This window comes from Dryobates pubescens, chromosome 4 (genome assembly GCF_014839835.1).
Source record: "Dryobates pubescens isolate bDryPub1 chromosome 4, bDryPub1.pri, whole genome shotgun sequence".
Classification (NCBI taxonomy): domain Eukaryota; kingdom Metazoa; phylum Chordata; class Aves; order Piciformes; family Picidae; genus Dryobates; species Dryobates pubescens.
Window position 1 is genome coordinate 33897653 of NC_071615.1, and position 20072 is coordinate 33917724.

A 20072-nucleotide genomic window follows, 5' to 3' on the forward strand; every position below is an offset into this window, starting at 1 on the left:
GTGTACCACAGGCACTACAGTGCAAACACTTCCTATGGGGCAGTATTAATTACAAATAAAAAAGGTTAAAAAATATAGTAAAAAAGAAAGAAATCAAAGTATTTCTAACAAATATTTTCCCTAGAAATGCTGATTCCTGAAAATGTTGTCTGCAAGAGTCAGGAAATCTTTGTTTTCCATTAAGCTCCATTTGGTAGCTAACTCATCTAAAGCCATACTTGGACAAATATTGCAATAAAAATTGATAAACACCTGCCAAATGCTTCCTATAAGCACACACAAAAAGCTTTCTTGCTAGTGGTGGGAAGCACAATTTCATGTTCAAGAATTCATGATGAGATCAGAGGGAAAATAGGGCCAATATTTTCATGCATGTCTGTAATTAAGATTCTAATTCTGTGTCTAGTTTTCCAGACATCAGACTTGTGGAACATAACATTGGAAATAGATTGAACTAAAACTGCTCTGTGCCTTGATCATGAATCAAAGTGCCTCAGCATTAGAAAATGAACATTATTTGGTATTTCTCTCCATTTCCTGAATGAAGCAAAAACGAAATATTCTGATCAGTTCAGGCAACAGGCAGCAAAAGTGATTTATCCCTACAGCAGCCTGGATAAAACCCAGAATTGTGTGTTTCCAGCTCACTGCAGCCACACTCAGAAAGTACAGCTGAGTTTGAGAAGCAGTGGTATCTTCATTGCTCTTGCAATGATGGGATTGTTTCAGTGAGCAAAACCTTGTTTTGGTGCATGGGAATTAAACAATTTATGATGTTTAATCTCAAATGGTGCTTTTCCTGACAAGTTAACCCCAAAGGTCACCCTATAGATGACATTCCAGGCTGAAACACAGCCAGCTGCCAGGATGTTGTGGGTCTTCTTATGTTTAGGAAGATGAAATCTAAGAGTAATCCAAGCTAGCAGCTGCCAGGTACAAGCCCCCCGTTTTGTTCCTGACCTCCTTCTTCTTCTGTCTTTTGTCTTTTCCATTTTGTCCCCTCTTTGCTGCAGGGACCCTCCTTCAGCCTCTCTTTCCTTGCTTCCAGGGCAAAGGAATCCCAGTCCCAGGATGGGTCTGTAGGTGCTGCTGTAGCTCCAATAGTAATAAATGCTGCTACAACTGTTTCTCCAGATATTAAATCAGTAGCAGGGCTCCCTGGTGTTTGTGGCAGCTCTGAAAGAGATGGGCAGAGATGTCACAGTTTAAGCTGACTGTGGTTCTACCACTGCAGGGCCAGTGTGTAGCTTAAGCCATACCCCACCAACATGACCAGCTCTCCTCACCTGTATTGGGGCAAGAGGAAGTTCTGCCTGCCCCAGGATTTAGATCCCATATCTCAGGTCATTAATGCTTTGACCAAACAAAAGCATAGTGTGTGTAATTGAACAGGGACAAACTGGAGCACAGGACATTTCACTTAAACATGAGGAAAAACGTCTTTCCTGTGAGGGTGGCAAAACACAGGAGCAGGCTGCCCAGAGCTGTGGAGTCCCCTTCTCTGGAGACTTTCAACACCCACCTGAGGCAAACCTGCTATAGCAGAGGGGTTGGACTAGATGATCTCCTGAAGTCCCTTTCACCCTCCACCATTATTGGGTGATATGCCCCTTTTTAGACCAGGGTATCAGGAATTTTGCCCCAAATCTGGCCTCTCCTTGCCTATTCCCATTTCTCCAAAACTGGCAAGTTCTCTTGAACTTGCTATCTGGGGAGGGGAAGATTATTTCCATCATGTTGCCAGGATTTTATCTCTTCAGCAGTGTCAGCGAGTACTGAGTGATGACCTTGTAAGACCAGAGTGTGCAACACAAACCAGCCATTAAATCCTAATGAGATGAGGCAGGCCAAATGTCTCCAGTTGTGATTCTGCCTTTGCTTGTCACATGCACACCTAGCATCTCCTAGCTCTCATGCACTCACAACATTCTAACAGGAAAATTGTTAATACAGCTCAGCTCTGCTTCGAGGTGTTTCCTCCCATGGCTTTATGGTTTAAGCAGCTGCAGGTTTTATGTAGCCACCCTGCCATCTATTTTTTTTATTTTCATTGTGGAACTGGAGAAACAAAACCAGATCCAAATACAGTGAGAGAGAAAAATGTGGTGTGACCCTAACCAGAGAGGGAAAAACAGATATTTACTTGCCAGTTATGCATTTCCTTCCCTATTGCTTTAATTGGAGTTGAAATGTTTCTCCTGCCTTTGTGGTGCTTTGAGATGGATAGAGAAAAACAGCACAGACAGACATGAACTCTTATTAGTGTAGTTATTATTATTAATTGTAGTAAGACCCCAATATTTGGTTTTCTTATCTCACCATGTGCTGATGATTTGCACCTGTAGGCTTAATATGATACTGTTAAAAAGCAATCTGCTGAGCCTACTCTGCTTTGATGACCAACCAGCCAGCTCGTAGGATTATATCATGGTTTGGGTTGGAAGGGATTTTCAAGGTCACCTAGTTCCAGCCTCCCCTGCCATGGGCAGGGATACCAGAGACATCTGGAAAATGAAAGCCACAGCCCCTCAAAGTGATGGTGTCTGACACTAACAGCCAGTCTGAACTCTAATTATAAAATGGGATGTTTTGCTTTGTGTAGTTACAGCTGTTTAGGGTAGACTGCTTCTGAGCCTGTTGTGGAGACTGTGGAGGTGTTCAGCTGTTCATGGCAGAAAGCAATTTAGAGAAATATCTCTCTGATCAAAACTCACCATAAGAATTTTTATTACTCTGTGGATGAAGTGCAAAATATAAATCATAGAATCATAAAATCATAGAATCGTGAAATCATAGAATGGTTTGGGTTGGAAGGGACCTTCAAGGGCAGGGACACCTTCTAACAGAGCAGCTTACTCAAGACCCCATCTGACCTGGCTTTGAACACTTCCAGGCTTGGAGCCTCTGCAACTTCTCTGGGCAACCTGTTCCAGTGCCTCACCACCCTCATGGGGAAGAATTGCTTCCTCATGTCTCATCTGAGTAGGGCTTCTTCCAGTTTGAAGGCGCTGCCCTTCATCCTGTCACTTCATACCTCTGTAAAAAGTCCCTCTCCAGCTGTCCTGGAGGGCCCCTTCAAATCCTACAAGGCTGCTCTAGGATGTCCCCTGAGTCTTCTCTTCTCCAGGCTGAACAACCCCAACTCTCTCAGCCTGTATCCAGGTGTGCTCCAGGTGTCTGATCATCTTCCTGGCCTCTTCTGGACCTTCTCTAACAGTTCTATGTCCTTCTTGCACTGGGGGCTCCAGAGCTGGACACAGGACTCCAGGTGGGGCAGAAATCAGCATGCTTTTCAAAAAAAACCCACAAAATAACAAAGAAAATAAAAACAATAGAGCAAAAGAATAAAGAAACAAACAGGGGAAAAAAAAACCAAAAACAAACAACACAAAACCAAAACCAAAATACAACCCCCTAAGTAACAGGGAAGGAAGGAAGAATTTTGCTTTTAAACTACTTCATCCTAAGATGAACAGAACAGAACAGAATAAAGCAGGTTGGAAGAGACCTTCAAGATCACTGCGTCCAACCTATCATCCAACACCACCTAATCAACTAAACCATGGCACCAAGCACCCCATCAAGTCTCCTCCTGAACACCTCCAATGATGGTGACTCCACCACCTCCCCAGGCAGCCCATTCCAATAGGCAATCACTCTCTCTGTGTAGAACTTCTTCCTAACCTCTAGCCTAAACCTCCCCTGGTGCAGCCTGAGACTGTGTCCTCTTATTCTGGTGCTGGTTGCCTGGGAGAAGAGACCATCGCCCTCCTGTCCACAACCTCCCTTCAGGTAGTTGTAGAGAGCAATAACCTGCTCGTGACACAGCAGCCAGAAAATTATTTTTACATCTACTTTTCAGGGCAATTTCAGGCATTAAAAACTGAAATGGAAGACTGAAAGGATTTGAGGGAAAATTTGTAGTTAGATTGCAATTTTGGTACTATCCTTCCTTTATCTTATTGAGGATGCTTAGGAGCAACAAAACTGACCTTCTGGAACTAGTTAGCATTCAATCTATGTTCATATCTTGTTTCTGCAGAGCATTATCTCCTTTCTAAAGGGAAGCACAAGAACCCTCATTTCAGTAATTACCAAATCATTTCCCCACAGATTTTTTCCCCCCCAGCTCCCTCATGCTGTCCTACATTCACCTGATCAGGAATTTGCAGCATTTCTGAAGTTTTCAAAGCTTAATGCAACCAGAAACCCCAATGGCTTCTAGATTTGCAGTTCCAGATCTAAATTTAGCACTTGTCTTTGCTGATACCTTGCAGCAGTGAGTGCTGGTGGGTTTAAAAGCACGAAGCCCATTTCCATACCTGTGAATCTTACATATTCTGCCTTGATTGAGTGGTCCTTTGTTCTGGTGTTGAGCAAGGCAGGAGACCAGTCCTTTGGCCTCTCTGAGTTGCTGCCAGGCCTGGAAGTACCTGGTGGTGGGACATTTATAGCTCTGGCTCTACTGCCCAGGCTCTGGCTGCTTTGAAGCCTCAGTTGTCCATTGATAGGTGATGTTCTGTGCTTGATGTTGGCCGTGCACTATCACCAGGAGCACCAATGGGGTACAGACTGGAAACCTACTGCCCAGGTGAAGGACAGACACTCTTCCAACATGCCTTTGCATTTAGCAAGTCTCTGGTTCTTCCATGGAGAGCAGCTCTGACTTGGAGCTGGCAGTACCCATGTGCTTGGGGTAAACCTGGCTCGCCAACGTTTACATCTCCTGACTCAGAAGCTGCCTTATTTCTCTGACCTTTTTCATGAAAACATCAATTTTTCTGCTTAAGAGGGTCATCAGTTCTTACTGCTTCCTTGGCTTTCAACAAGCTCATCATCCTGCAAAGGGTGAACTCCTTATTGGCTGCATATTGAAGGAAACCAGCAAAGTACTTTGGCGAGAAGGCAGGAGATAAATGCAGGTGACGTTAGTGTGACAAACAGTGGGTTTGGTTTTAATAAGGATTAACATTTTATTAAGCAGTAACATTTCTTATTCCCTGTGACTGAAGGTGACTCACTGCTGTTTCTCATTTGTAATTAATAGAAGAAAATATAATCATAATATTTATTCTCTCCAGGAGAGCTTCTGATTATAAGCAATGACAGAAGGAAAGGCAACAAATCAGACCTGTTCATCCCCATCTGTGAGTCTGAATCATAGAATTGTCTTGGTTGACCTCTAAGATCATCCAGTTCAACCATGTTCCTCTAGACACCACAAGAGGCCTTTCCTTCCCCCTGTCACTCCAAGCTAAACATCTAGTGTTGGGGTTTACTCAGCTCACTGACACTGAAGAAGCTGCTCAAGAGCTGACAGAAGTCCCATCTTCACTGATCATCCCCCAGAGCTCTTAATTACAGTGTTCAGATAGGGACAAGCTCAAAAGAGCTTGCACTGAAGGCAACCAGTACAGCACCAGTAAGAAACCCCTTTATAACCATTAGGAGAACTGAAGACTCCTGAAAAGTTTCCCTCCCTTACTGGGTGAGCAGCAGGGCCTGCCATGCTTGCAAAGGTGGGTTTGCATCCGTATCTACACTTCTGAAAGTGTAACCCTAACCAACCTTGCAGCAATCAGCTCTGTGATCACTTAATGCTTTAGAACGAGAGACTCCTGAGAGGTGTTGGCCTGAGGCCTGTGCCATGCTCAGAGCTGTGTGTGCTCATGCAACAGCTGGACCATCTCTGAACTTGCTCTTTGGCTCTTAAATCTGTTCAAAACCAAGTGTGCAGCCTAACTGGCAACTCAGGCTTGGCACAGGCAGAGAAGTTAATCAGAATGAAAAGCACAGCCATCCAGCTAGTAAGCCAGATAACTCCAGCTCCTGACTTGCAGGGGAGCCCATTTATTTGGATTTGCTAATGACTTAATGATTTTCCTGGCATGTTCAATTGTGTATCAATTAAGTTAAGTGATAATAGAATTTTGGAGTGCTGTGTGCCTCAAGAGGCATCAGGAAGCCCAACTGGTCATTCATGGGCTTTTAATCCTTGGCTTGTTTTGTTGGTTTAATTGTAAATAGATGTGAATTGCTCAGCAGTCTGCTGAGTGTTGGTGTGGCAGAGGAAGGGAACAGGGAAGCAGAGGATTGGCTCTGAAAGGGTTAAGGAAGCACCAAGCAGAGCAAGAGCTGAGACCGCAGTTTCTTCCAATTACTCCAAGGTGGAGTTCATATACTTCTTAGAGGAGAAGAATGGGGAAGTAGAATCTTGTCTGAAGGCAGATCTGTCCTACCTGGGCCACATTGATGAAGGTGCTGTCTTTTGTTTCCTGTTTGGGTTATTTTAGCAGATTACCTGAGGCTTTAGTGTTCTGTCTTTTCTCCACCCAGCAACACAGAACCATGTAATCAGTTTGGTTGGTGAACCCCATCCAGTCCATTCTGTAACTCAGCCAAGGCTGGGGCTAAACCATGTCCCTCAGCACCACATCTCTGCCTCTTGGATAGGGATTCTATCACCTCCCTGGGCAGCCTGTGCCAGGCTTTGAGAACCCTTTCATTCAAGAAGTTTCTTCTAATATCCAAACTAAACCTCTCCTGGTGCAACTTGATGCCACTTCCTGTCATCCTATCATTTGTTACGAGGGAGAAGAGACCATCAACACCACCATGTGTTCCTGGACATTAGGAATCATCAAGCTCAGTTGCATCTGTGCTTCCCAATGGTTTCCAGCTAATTCCTTCACTCCTATTCTCAAACCCCAGTGCCTTTCCTCCGTCAGTGGTTTCTGTGGGTGCCAGAGGTGCTACACTGAGGCAGATGAGCAGCTGGAGCAGTAACAAGCTCTGCAGCTTCTGCAGCTTCTGCAGCCTTTCTTGCCTTTTCTGGACAAAATACTGCAAAACCTGGAGCTTTATTAAGATTTCACTGAGGCTTCTGCTATAGCAAATGTTGGTTTAATGGAGCTCATGGCATTTTTTGACAATATCTTTAAAGGACCATGGTTGATAGAGAGCTGCAATAATAGACTTGACTGAGGTCAATATGTAGAGTAGGACTCCATAGCTGGGTCAACAGAGATATATTCCAGCATCAGCCTGATGGTGGGGAAAGCTGCACGGGCTCTGCCCCACTGCCCAATGCCTCTCTGTGACCGTTTGAGGCTGTGCCTTTAAGAAAGGGACAGTGCTGGCTACTGTGGGATTTTACACAAAAGGAGATCATAGAATCATAGAATCAATAAGGTAGGAAAAGACCTCAGAGATCATCAGGTCCAAACTATCACCCAACACCTCATGACTAAGTAAACCATGGCTTCTAGTGCCATGTCCAATCCTTCTTTGAACACCTCCAGTGATGGTGACCCCACCACCTCCCTGGGCAGCACATTCCAATGGCCAATAACTCCTTCTGTGAAGAACTTTCTCCTCATCTCAAGCCTAAACCTCCCCTGGCACATCTTAAGACTGTGTCCTTTTGTTCTGGTGCTGGTTTCCTGGGAGAAGAGACCAACCCCCACCTGGCTACAATCTCTTTTCAGGTAGTTGTAGAGGTCTCCCCTGAGCCTCCTCTTCTCCAGGCTAAACAATCCCAGCTCCCTCAGCCTCTCCTCATAGGGCTTGTGCTCCAGACCTCTCACCAGCCTCATTGCCCTTCTCTGGATATGTTCAATGTCTTGATGTCCTTCTTAAACTGAGGGGCCCAGAATTGGACACAGTACTCAAGGTGTGGCCTAACCAGTGATGAGTACAGGGGCTGAATGACTTCCCTGCTCCTGCTGGCCACACTATTTCTGATGCTGGCCAGGATGCCATTGGCCTTCTTGGCCACCTGGACACATTGCTGGCTCATGTTCAGCCTGCTGTCAGCCAGTACCTCCCAGGTCCCTTTCTGCCTGGCTGCTCTCCAGCCACTCTGACCCCAGCCTGTAGCACTACATGGAGTTGTTGTGACCAAAGTGCAGCACCCTGCACTTGGACTTGTTAAATGTCATCATGTTGGACTCTGTCATCTGTCCAGCCTGTCAAGGTCCCTCTGGAGACCTCTTCTATCCTCTAACAGACCAACACCTGCCCCCAGCTTGGTGTCATCTGCAAACTTACTAATGGTGGACTCAATCCCCTCATCCAGATCATCAGTACACATATTGAATAGGATGTGGCCCAGCACTGATCCCTGGGGACACCACTAGTGACTGGCTGCCAGCTGGATGTGGCACCATTCACCACCACTCTCTGGGCTCAGCCCTCCAGCCAGTCCCTAACCCAGCACAGAGTGCTGCTGTCCAAGCCATGGGCTGACAGCTTGGCCAGGAGTTTGCTGTGGGGGACGGTGTCAAAGGCCTTGCTGAAGTCCAGGCAGACTACATCCACAGCCTGCCCCACATCCACCAGGCAGTCACCTGATCATAGAAGGAGATCAGGTTGGAGAGGCAGGACCTGCCCTTCCTAAACCCATGTTGGCTACGCCTGATCCCTTGGCTGTCCTGCAGGTGCACTGTGATTGCCCCCAAGATGATCTGCTCCATAATCTTGCCTGGCACTGAGGTCAGGCTGACAGGCCTGGAGTTTGCAGGTTCCTCCATCTGACTCTTCTTGTGGATGGGCATCACATTGGCCAGTTTCCAGTCATCTGGGACCTCTCTGGTGAGCCAGGACTGGTGGTAAATGATGGAGACTGGCTTGGCCAGCTCATCTGCCAGCTCTCTCAGCAGCCTAGGATGGATCCCATCTGGTCCCATGGACTTGTGAGTATCCCCAAGTGGCTCAGCAAGTCCCTAACTACTTCCTCATGGATTTCAGGGGGATTATACTGCTCCCTGACCCCATCTACCAGTTCAGGAGGACAGTTATCCTGAAGTCCTCCTGCCTTACTGTTGAAAATGGAGGCAAAGAAGCTATTTAGTACCTCAGCCTTTTCCTCATCTTTAGTTACAATGTTCCCCTCCAGGTCCAATAGAGAGTGGAGGTTCTTCTTGCTCCTCTTTTTAGCATTAATATATTTATATAAAAGGATTTTATTGTCTTTCACAGGAGCAGCCAGTTTAAGTTCCAGCTGGGCTTTTTCCTCTCTAATTTTTCTCCTACATGATTTAACAACATCCTTAAACGTATGACAAGCTGCCTCCCCCCCTCTCCAAAGGTGCTACAGCCTCTTTTTTCCCCTTAATTCCTTCAAGAGCTGCTTGCCCATCCAGGCCGGTCGCCTTCCCTGGCGGCTCATCAGATGACCAAGGCTTTGTGGGTTTTCCTGTTGTGGTTTGAACATCCTTTAGGAGAGGAAGCAGTTGGTTAGTCTAGACTAATCTCATGGGGGTAGGACACATAAGAGGCCTAGGCTTTTAACACTGTTTTGTCCAGCATCAAAAGTGTTATTAGAGCAAGGATTGGAGGCTTTTGAGTATCTGGTTTTGATTCATTTGATATGGAAAACATCTTTTATGTCTCTTTTGCATTGACCCTTTACTAAATGATCATTAACTCGTTCAGCAAAGAGTTTATAATAATAATAATTCTTTGATTGCAACAGGTTGCCCAGAGAAGCTGTGGGCGCCTCATCCCTGGAAGTGTTTAAGACCAGACTGGGTGAGGCTTTGAGCAAGCTGGTTTACTGGGAGGTGTCCCTGCCCATGGCAGGGGGGTTGGAACGAGATGATCTTTAAGGTCCCTTCCAACTCCAGCCATTCTATGATTCTGTGGTTATCATTTTCATTCAATATTATTGTAGCAGTAGGCTTTAAACATGGGCTTTGTGCATTTAACTCCTTGTTTCTTCTGCTCTGCATCTGGCATCATGCATCAGTGAGGGGACTACTTCACAGCACTGTGCCACTGTACCCTCCATCAAGCTGTTGATACAAGAGTGTCAGTCTTGTCCTCTGCCTAAATTTCTGATTATTATGGCCAGTAGCAACAGTCTTGGCTGTACATAATCACAGAATGCATCAGGTTGGAAGGGACCCTCAAAGGTCATCTGGTCCAACCACTGTGCCATCAGCAAGGACATCTCCAACTAGATAAGGTTGCTTAGAGCCCCATCAAGTTTGACCTTGACTGTTTCCAGGGATGGGGCCTCAGCCACATCTGTGGGCAACCTGTTCCAGTATTTCACTGCCCTTGTTGTGAAGAACTTACTCCTAATGTCCAACCTAAACCTCCCCTGCTCCAGTTTCAAACTATTGCCCCAAGTTCTGTTACCACAGGGCCTTCTAAACAGTCCCTCCCCAGCCTTCCTGTAGGTCTCTTTCAGATACTGAAAGTATCTTTCAAAGCATTTTTCTGTTTTAACCCCGCTCTGATGTGTTTGGGTATATACATACACATACACTTGTTCTTCCTGAGTCTGTAAATACACAGCATTGAATTTGTTTTCCTAGTGTTAGCAGGGAGGTTTGCAGTATCAGTGTCTAAATTAGCACCTAATTACTGGTAGTGGTTGGGTAAAAGTCTGCTTTTCTAAGAAAGTGAAGGATTTTTCCTGCCTTTCCAAGTCTAGAAATAATTCTGAGCACTTCAACACATCCTCACAAAAGCTGAGAGAAAAATCCACAGGGCTGTTTCAAAACAGAACCCCCAAGGCAGTATTCAAAGAACTAGCATCAATATTTTTCTTATAATCTCCTAATCTTCTGCACTCTGCTTTGGTCTTTCAGTGCTTTTTGTAACAAAGCAAGGCTAATACCACAATATATACAAGTTATTAAAGCCAAGAATGAGGTGTGCTTTAGGGAGCACTCCTTTGACACAAAGAGAACATTTTTTATCAGATCAGGACTCCAAAGCAGCGCTGCTTAGCCTTTTTTTGTAGGCTTGGACCTCACATCTCTGTACTTCAGGAGCTTAGAGAGAAAAAAAAATAAAGGCACTTCTCATCTGCTCTATTTTCTCTGACACAAGCAGCAAAGCAAAGAGTCCAGCTGAGAGCTGACCCCACGTCCTAGAGGATAAATCTGGTGTCCCCAAAAGCTTAGCAGATTCTCAGTGTCAAGAAGGCATCTGAAATGTATCCTCAGGGCTCACTCATACAGAGAACTGCTGCTGATGGAAAATTCCTGTTAAATCAGTCACAAACATCTCTCATTCCTTTAAAAAAAAAAAAAAGTTCTGATACACCCCAGATGTGGATGAGTCAGGTAACCCTAGGCCCAAAGGAGAAGGGTTTCTACTTCCCTTCATAGATGTGTGGATCACTGAAACATATCAGATAGGGCTCTGTGTGTGCCGGTAGTGAATCCTGTGCTGAGTACATGGGACATGGTCTAGCAGAATCACAGAATCGCCATGGCTGGAAAAAATCTTTAAGAACATCAAGTCCAACCATTTTCTAACTCTGCCTGGGCCACTACTACACTATATCCTTGAGTACCTCCTGCAGCTCAGCCAGCATCTCCTGCACAAGGGTGCCTGGTTTGGCCCTGGTGCATGAGCGCACCTTTTTCAGCAGAACAGCTAAAGCCTCCAGGAGGTTCACTCTCCAAGAAAGCCAAATGCTCCAGAAATTAGTTGATCCCTCTCAGGCAGAGCAGGGTGTCAGACCAGAACCACTGCCCATAGCTGTGGATGCTGTCATCCTGAGGCTGGGGTCTCAGAGGAATGTGGACACTTCCCTGGATGAGATACCTTTGCCTAGGTGCTCAGGGCAGTCTCCTGCAAGTCATTTGGAGGGGGAATGTCCCTTCTCTGCCCCAGGACCAGCCCCACTATGCTAAACTCCAACCACCTACATCCTCCTGTGTCTCAGTATCTTGCAATCACCTCCTCACTCACAGACCACTGTGAGTACTTCTCTAGCTGCTTTTCCTTCCAGAGCTCTTCCTTTCACTTGCTCTCTCCCTCTTTTATGAGGTGTTACTTGAGTGGGTTTTTGGAGCCTTCAGGAAGAGATTATTTACAAACTTATTCATCTGGCAGCTGTGTGGCTCAACAGGAAGAGGAGCACTTGTAGGTTTTGAAATGGAGTATGTGTGCAGGCAGAGTGCAGTCTGTACTGCCACAGAAAGATCTTCCAGGCATGAAGAGAGTCATTAGCCTTTGACTCCTGCTCATAAGCAGACTCTCTAATGACCTCCACTTTTACTACATCTATCAGGAACTCCTAGAGATTCATCTTCCACATAAAAACTTACCGACTGCAGTTTGAAAGAAACCCATGAATTTTCTATACCTAGGCAGACAATGATCTCTTCAGCTGGCTGCTCAAGCCTACCTTTTCCTGCTTGCATCTGTGCTGGGCACTGCAGCTGAGGAAATCTTCCTGGGGAGAAAACTCAAAAATAATCTATTCTGCTGTAAAGGTTCAGTAACAGGTTGATGCTGAAAGCCTGGAGATTAGAACTAACGCCCTCACACCTCCACAGGCTCCTGGTATGCACTGATGTAAGTGGGAAGGGAGTAAGCACCCTATCATTCTGTGTTTGAATGATGCTGCACCTAATCACAAGGAGGCCATATTGACAGGACAGTAAAGCTTTGGGGATGTGCTGCTGAGCAGTCACCTGGCAAAACACAATGACTCACACAAGGCTGCTCTTGGAATATGGCTCCCATCTAGCCCATTGTATGTGCTGAGCATTGACTGCATTACCTATGAGGTCTGATTTACTTCCCTCCCTTTGCAGGCTCTTTCAGCTCCCTAAAGTGAGTCAATCTGTTTAGCAAATGTCTCCTGAATCGAATTCCAGATATCTGGTACATCTCCTGAACAGATACAGCCAAGCAGACTAGCAAGTAAAGTCAATTTACATACAGCAACTGTTACAAAACTCTGAAACTTGTTATACAGTGGATGATTGTCCTTGTCCCCAGTGGATGGGACAGACTCTTACCTTTTACCTTTTATCTGATATGTGAATGTTGCAGCTGAGTTTGACTGGAAAGATCACTGTGGAAATTCAGGCTGCCCACAGCCACATAATTCTGACATGGAGAAGAGACTAGGAAACATATTTTGGATGAGTGTGGAGCAAGTCTTGCTCTGGGTGAAGGGATAAGGTGCCCTCTTTTACTCAGGAAGATTTGCAGAGCTTCTAGGGAGGAACAGTTTATTTTTTTCCAAGAAAAGCAGTATTCATATAGATTTTCTTAGAATAACTTCCTTTTAATGCTGATAATTGTCTCTGAGATTGTACTACATGCTAATTGAAAGTATAACCTTCCATCCAACAACATAGATTTACTGCATCATCTCATCTTTCTAGTGAATCATAAATACACATAGATTACGTAACAGGGAGCTGCCAAGCAACTCTTTGTTTGCCTAGGAGTCCCCCAGGGCTCCATTGTGTCCCTTCTGAATGATGAATCCTACTTAGATTTTGACAGTCGGCACTGATTTCCCATTAAAACAAAACCAAACCAAAACAACAACTGAAAAAAGCCCAAAACAGCAAACTTCTTGGTTTTACCTACTAAGTGCAAAATATAAAGCATGGCAAAAATTAACTTGAATCATAAAATCACAGGATCATAGAAGCACAGACTCATAGGATCATGGAATCATAGGACCACAGAATCAGAGATTCAGAGAATCGTAGGACCAGAGAATCATAGAACCATAGGATCTTAGAATCAGAGAATCATTGAACCATTGAATCATAGGATCGTAGAACCACAGAATCATTGAATCATAGGATCATAGAATCAAAGAATCCTAGAACCACAAGATCACAGAGTGGCTTGAGTTGGAAGGAACCTCAAAGATCATCTAGTTCCAACCCCCAGCACCTGCTACTAGACCAGGTTGCTGAAAGCCTCATCCAGCCTGCTGTTAAACACTTCCAGGGATGGATGAGGCATCCACAAGTTCTCTGGGCAGTTTTATTCTGCTATTTTCCTGATCTCTGGAAAAAAAGGAAAAAAGAAACAAGAGTAAAAATCTGTGTTTAAGTCCAGGAACAAAATGGTTTCTATAATCTGAACTGTGAGATTCTACAGGAATTGCCAATCAAAACAGATGCATTCTACTTTAAATAAAGGAAGATGTTCCCCCTTTTAAGCTTCTTTTCCTCAAAAAACAAAGCCCAACACTATTGCATTTTTTAGAGCACCTTTGCTGGAGATTAGCAGCTGACTTTACATAGCAGAATGAATTTTGGATAAGCCTGTCATTGCTGGAACAAGGCAGTAGATAGCAGGGTGCCTTTGTCACCTTGGCAGCTTGCTTTCATTAGCTCTGTTTCCTGTATCCTGGGATCATCTTCCTTTTCAAGAGGCAAATGGTTCATATGGCTGTGGTCTACTTGAAAACAAGAACTAATTACAGAAGTAAAAGGAGGCACAGGAGTTCAAAAATAAGAGAGCTATAAGAAATACAAAGAGCAGCCTGAGAGGAGATCTTCTCAATGATGATCAACAGCTAAAGGGTGGAGGTCAAGAGGATGGGGCTGGGCTCTTTTCAGTGGTGCCCAGTGACAGGACAAGGAGCAATGAGTACAGACTAGAACACAGGTGGTTCCACCTCAACATAAAAACTTTGCTGAGCACTGGAGCAGGCTGCCCAGAGAGGTTGTGGAGTCATCTTCTCTGGGGATATTCAAACCTGACTGGACATGTTTCTGTGCAGTGTGCTCTAGGTGAACCTGCTCTGGCACAGGGGTTGAACTCAATGATCTCTAGAGGTCCCTTCCAACCCCTACCATTCTGTGACTCTATAATTCAGATAGGAAGGAAAACTTTGAGTTACCTGGTTTTCAAGATGTGATTTCATAGATTCATAGAATGGTTTGGGCTGGAAGGTACCTTGAAGATCATCTAGTTCCACTTCACTGTCACTGGCCCATTACCTGGAGGAAGAAAGTCATCTGACCTTTCTAGTGGAGGCACTCTCCTCCACTCAGTCATGGCAACATGGGAACAGAAATGAACATTTAAGTCAGCTCAAAGATTACAATTCAGTTAACTTCCTGGTTCCTCTAGCAGATGGATATGTGCTGTGGTACACACCATGATTGGGGGGGGCACATGGTGGGGTTACTCTGATGTTCAGCCAGACATAGATCACTTGAAAGGGAGAAAGGAAAAAAGCAGAGCCCAGTGGACTTCAGACTGAGGTGATGCCATCTCTTCTGCTATGTAGATAGTCCAGGGCTGAAAACTAGCAGCTTGAGCTATGGCCCTACATACAAAAATGAGTATTGGACACTGCCTGGAAGCTGCAATCAACCGCAAATTCCTGAGTGACCTGTAAAGGCTATGGGAGACTTTCACATCTCAAACTTCCTCACATCAAACAGGTTTCAGAGAAGGTGGAAAATTCACAGGACTCTGCTCACTTGGTTAACAGGAAATTGGCTTAGTGGCTTCCTGGTCTACTCCCTTCCTTCCTGTTTCTTCCAGCTTGCCTCAGGCTGGTAGTTGAAAGCCCTGTGAAAACACAAGGGTTGGGTCAGGCTATGGGTATAGAAAAGAGTAGTCAGGGAAGGAGAAGAGGCTAGCTCAAGATTAGAGAGGCTGTTTTGGCAGCTCTAAATGTTGCCCAGAAGGCTATGAGATTGACCACACAACCACAGGCATCTTCAATAGTGAGGCTGTGGTTGGTCTCTTCTCACATGCAACAAATGACAGGACAAGAGGAAACAGCCTCAGGTTGTACCAGAAGAGGTTCAGGTTGGATATTACAAAACACTTTTTCACAGACAGTGTTATCAAGCATGGGAGCAGGCTGCCCAGGGAGGTGATGGAGTCACCATTCCTGAAGGGATTTAAAAGATGTGTGCATGTGGTGCTGAGGGACAAGTTTTAGTGGTTTAGCAGCAGTGGTGGGACTGTGAGCTCTAGGTGAGTGGCTGGACTTCATGATCTTAAAGGTCTCATCCAACCTCAGCAGCTCTATGATTCTATGAGAATGAGAAAAGAAAAAGAAAAAAAAAATTGCATGTGAAAGGCCTTACTGAAGAGGAAAAGCAGAGGGCTTGGTAAAATGCAGAAGGCCCTGTGCAGATACTGACCCTGCAAACATCTTTTGTGATGGGAATATCACACGCTGGAAGGGAATAAAGCTTCCCATCACAGTATGGCCTGCAAGCTGGTGGGAGAATTCAGCAATCTATGTGGACCTCTGGCTGTGCAAGAATTTAACTTGGGACATTTTTTGCACATTGAAGCATCTTGGGTTTGGTGCTGAAATGGTGCCTCCAAAACAGGGAAGTGTGGCAGAGTTCATCTACACAAGTAGAAATGAGAATGTCCCCAAGGTTAGGCACATCAATACCTCATTTGAAAACCATTACAGAGTGCCAGGTTCTGTTAGGTAAATATTCCTGCCATGCACAGAATATCCTGGGTAATGGGGTTACTAGGACTCAGATAAAAGAGGCAAGAAAGATGCAAGCACAAGATAATAAGTAAGCCTTGTCTGCAGATTTCCATTTGATTAACCAGTTGAGTTCCTCCAAGGGATGCTGAAGCTGGCCAAGAGGTGAGCAGCAGCAGCATGGCACACACATGTAGTCATAAGGCCTATGCCAGCACTGTCTGTCTGCAGACTGTGTCATTTGTGCACATAAACACAGGCTTTACCCGTGTGCATCTATGCAAACCACCAGGCAAACCTGCATCTGGAAGACGGCAACCTAAATGTGGGACATAGGAAGGAAGGGAGATGTCCCAACACGGCACATATGACCAGAGGGGATCAAATCATTGCTGGCTCAGAAAGCCACATCTTAAAATCTCTTATGAAATAAAGGGCTCAAGTCCCTCTTAAAACTACTGAGGACTTTTTGCTTCTTTTAGTTTTCTTTCTGGACCTCACTGCTCTTGTGATCCACACCAGTTCCAATTTCTACCCTGAACAAACTGCTATTTGTTCTTGTGCCAACATTGTTGTTCAATTATCATGGCCAGAGAAGATCCAGATCCCACCTCAGGCTCTGCTTCCAGGCCTCCATCATGCTATGGAACTATATATAGCATAGCTTGAAGGAGTTTGAAAGAGCTGCCTTGACTAAATAGGGCTGATGCAGCCATGTCACTGCATTGAAGAGCCCTGCAAAGCAGCAGAGTGATGATAGTCTTTCTGGGGTCACTCAGTCCTTCCTGGAGAATATTATGGGATAAATAATGAATTAAGACTGAGCTTGGGCTGTGATTATTCTGGGCTTCCCTGAGACACTGGGACAAGCAGCAGTCCCTGAGCTGTGGCTGAAATCCAGTAGAGGATTGTTGGCAGGAATTTGACCCAACATGCATATCCAGAGCAGTAGCTTGGGCAAGATTCATCATGGCTCCGTTAGTGAGAGGCCATTGCTGTTGTCAAAGGAAAATTAGGACAGAGAAAAAAAAAATAATGTTGTTCTGCCCTGCCTCTGACTCTGCTTTATATTCCCTTGTGTACAGGTAATACCCGGGGAGAAATCAGCAAGAAGGAAATGATGCATTCCCATGACCCTTGGCCTTATCCTGTGGATAGGGCTCTTCTGTCTCCCACTGTCTGCATCACTCCAAGATGTAAGCAGAATCAGTCCTTTGCTACATGAGTTTCCATGAAATAATAAGGTCAGTCTGTCAATTAAATCTCACTGATGACTCTGAATCAGAAATTCAGATTTTTCATCTCTGCCTCTTGCCAGCAGCAATTTCTACATTTCCAAAATGTTCCCATTTAGAATAGAATAGACCAGGTTGGAAAAGACCTTTGAGATCATCGAGTCCAACCTATCACCCAACACCATCTAATCAATGAAACCATGGCACTAAATGCCCCTTCCATTCTCTTCCTAAACACCTCCAGTGATGGTGACTCCACCACCTCCCTGGGCAGCCCATCCCAATGGCCAATCACTCTTTCGGGGAAGAACTCCTTCCTAACATCCAGCCTAAACTTCCCCTGGCACAGCTTGAGACTGTGTCCTCTTGTTCTGGTGCTGGTTGCCTGGGAGAAGAGACCAACCCCCACCTGGTCACAGCCTCCCTTCAGGTAGTTGTAGACAGTAATAGGGTCTCCCCTGAGCCTCCTCTTCTCCAGGCTAAGCAACCCCAGCTCTCTCAGCCTCTCCTCACAGGGCTGTGCTCCAGACCCCTCCCCAGCTTTGTTGCCCTTCTCTGGACACGTTCCAGCAACTCAACATCTTTCTTAAACTGAGGGGCCCAGAACTGGACACAGTACTCAAGGTGTGGCCCAACCAGTGCTGCTAAGAATTCATTCCTAAATCTAGATAGAGACACCCAGCTAAATACAAGCTGGGGCAGACCACCTCTGAGAAAACCAGCCCATGGCTCCTTAGCAGTGACCCTCCTGTGGAGCAGCCTGATTTCTCTGCATGCATTGCCCTATAGATACAGGATCACTGCTAATTCAGTGAAAATATTATTCAAAAGACCCAGGATAAATGTTACAGATCCTGGATTTTTTAAAATGTCTCTCCAAACCAAAACTTAACCTTTAACTTGAAAAAGTGGCTCTGTCTGTTTGGACAAAGAGCAACCAACAATATTTTTCTTCTGGGCTATTTAAATGGATTCTGGCTATATCTGAGAGTTTACAGCAAAAGAATAATACAACATCTACACCTGGAGAGAAAAAAAAAACACAGCAAGCTTTGCAGAGAGGAAAAAGCCACAAGCTTTGCAGAGACATCCCGTTGTTTCTGCTCTATGGGTTCAGCTATTTGTTCTTGGTGATGGCTCATCTAGGTGACAGAAAGACACAAATGACAAGCAACAGCATCCAGTGCAGACTGGCAGCTGTCTGCAGGAAATATGATGAGTTTGTGCAACCAGCTATGGCTCACTTTTCAAACCATTACTCAAGACCTCTCAGTACTGACAGTGTGACTCCAGTGACTGGCAGGGTACATTCAAATGACCTCCAGGGGCCTGGAACCAGGACTTCAAGTCAGCCAGGTCCAGGGTGGCAAGCCAGGAAGCTCAAATTCTTTCCTTACTGCCTGTTCTTGTCCTTTCTGTGTGCTTCCAGCTTTTCATAAATGACAGAAGAACAATCTCTAAGTAATTTGTGCATTAAAATGAGTTAAATTTTCAAAGCCATCCTCTTGCCTCCTCTAAGTAAGAAAGAGCCATACCCTTACTCTCTCTCAAAAAAGTGCATTTCTTTCCTTTATCACTTGGCGAAATTATCATCCATTTTATGAGGTTAAAGCTTTCCCTGCTCTTGGGTTATGGAAATGGAGTACAGATCTGGAAGGTAAGTGCTTCCCAGAGGGAAAATCACTTCCAAGGCTTTGCAGGCTGGTGCAGGTACCCTGACAGCTTCCCATCTGAACTCGGCAGCTCCTTCTCCTCACTCTTATTTGCCTGGAGGTTTACTTCTGCCTCATTTAATCTCATTTAGTGCTGAAAGTCATTTATCTTTATTTTACATAATGCACAGTCTCTATAAGCTGACAGAGGTAATAGAAACTTAACTGGCTAATCTTTGTATAATATTCCCAGTTTAGGTTTTATTTTACCTGTACCAGTTCAAATCCTTCTAAGGAACCTGAAGGGAATTCCCACTGAAATTCCCTTATGAAAGATAAAATGCTCTTTTTGAAAGATAAACTTCCCACTTCCAAGCATCCAACATAACTCAGTGTTAACTATTTAGATATTTGATGTCAATGTGGTACTGGACAGGCTGAGGGAGCTGGGGTTGTTCAGCCTGGAGAAGAGAAGGCTCCAGGGAGATCTTAGAGGAGCCTTTCAGTACCTGAAGTAGGATACAAGAACGCTGCAGACGGACTGTTTGCAAAGGCCTGAGATGAGGGGCAATGGTTTTAAATTACAGCAGAGCAGATTTAGATTGCATATTAGGAAAAAGTTCTGAACCACGATGGTGCTGGAACACTGCAACAGATTGCCCAGGGATGTAGCTGAGGCCCCATCCCTGGAGAACTTCAAGGTCAGGCTGGCCAAGGCTCTGAGCAAGCTGCTCTAGTGGAAGATGTTCCTGCTGACTGCAGTGGGATTGGACAGGATGACTTTTGGAGGCTCCTTCCAACCCAAAACATTCTAGTATTCTAAGTAAGAAGGGAATACAAGTTAATATTAAAATACACAATAAAGTTTGGAATATCAGAAAACAGATTTGCAGATTGAAAGGGGGGGGGGGGGGGGCGGAAAAAAACCAAAGTTCTTACATTTCCTCTAAGAAAATACACTAAAATATGGTCACCTCCACTCTTATCCTT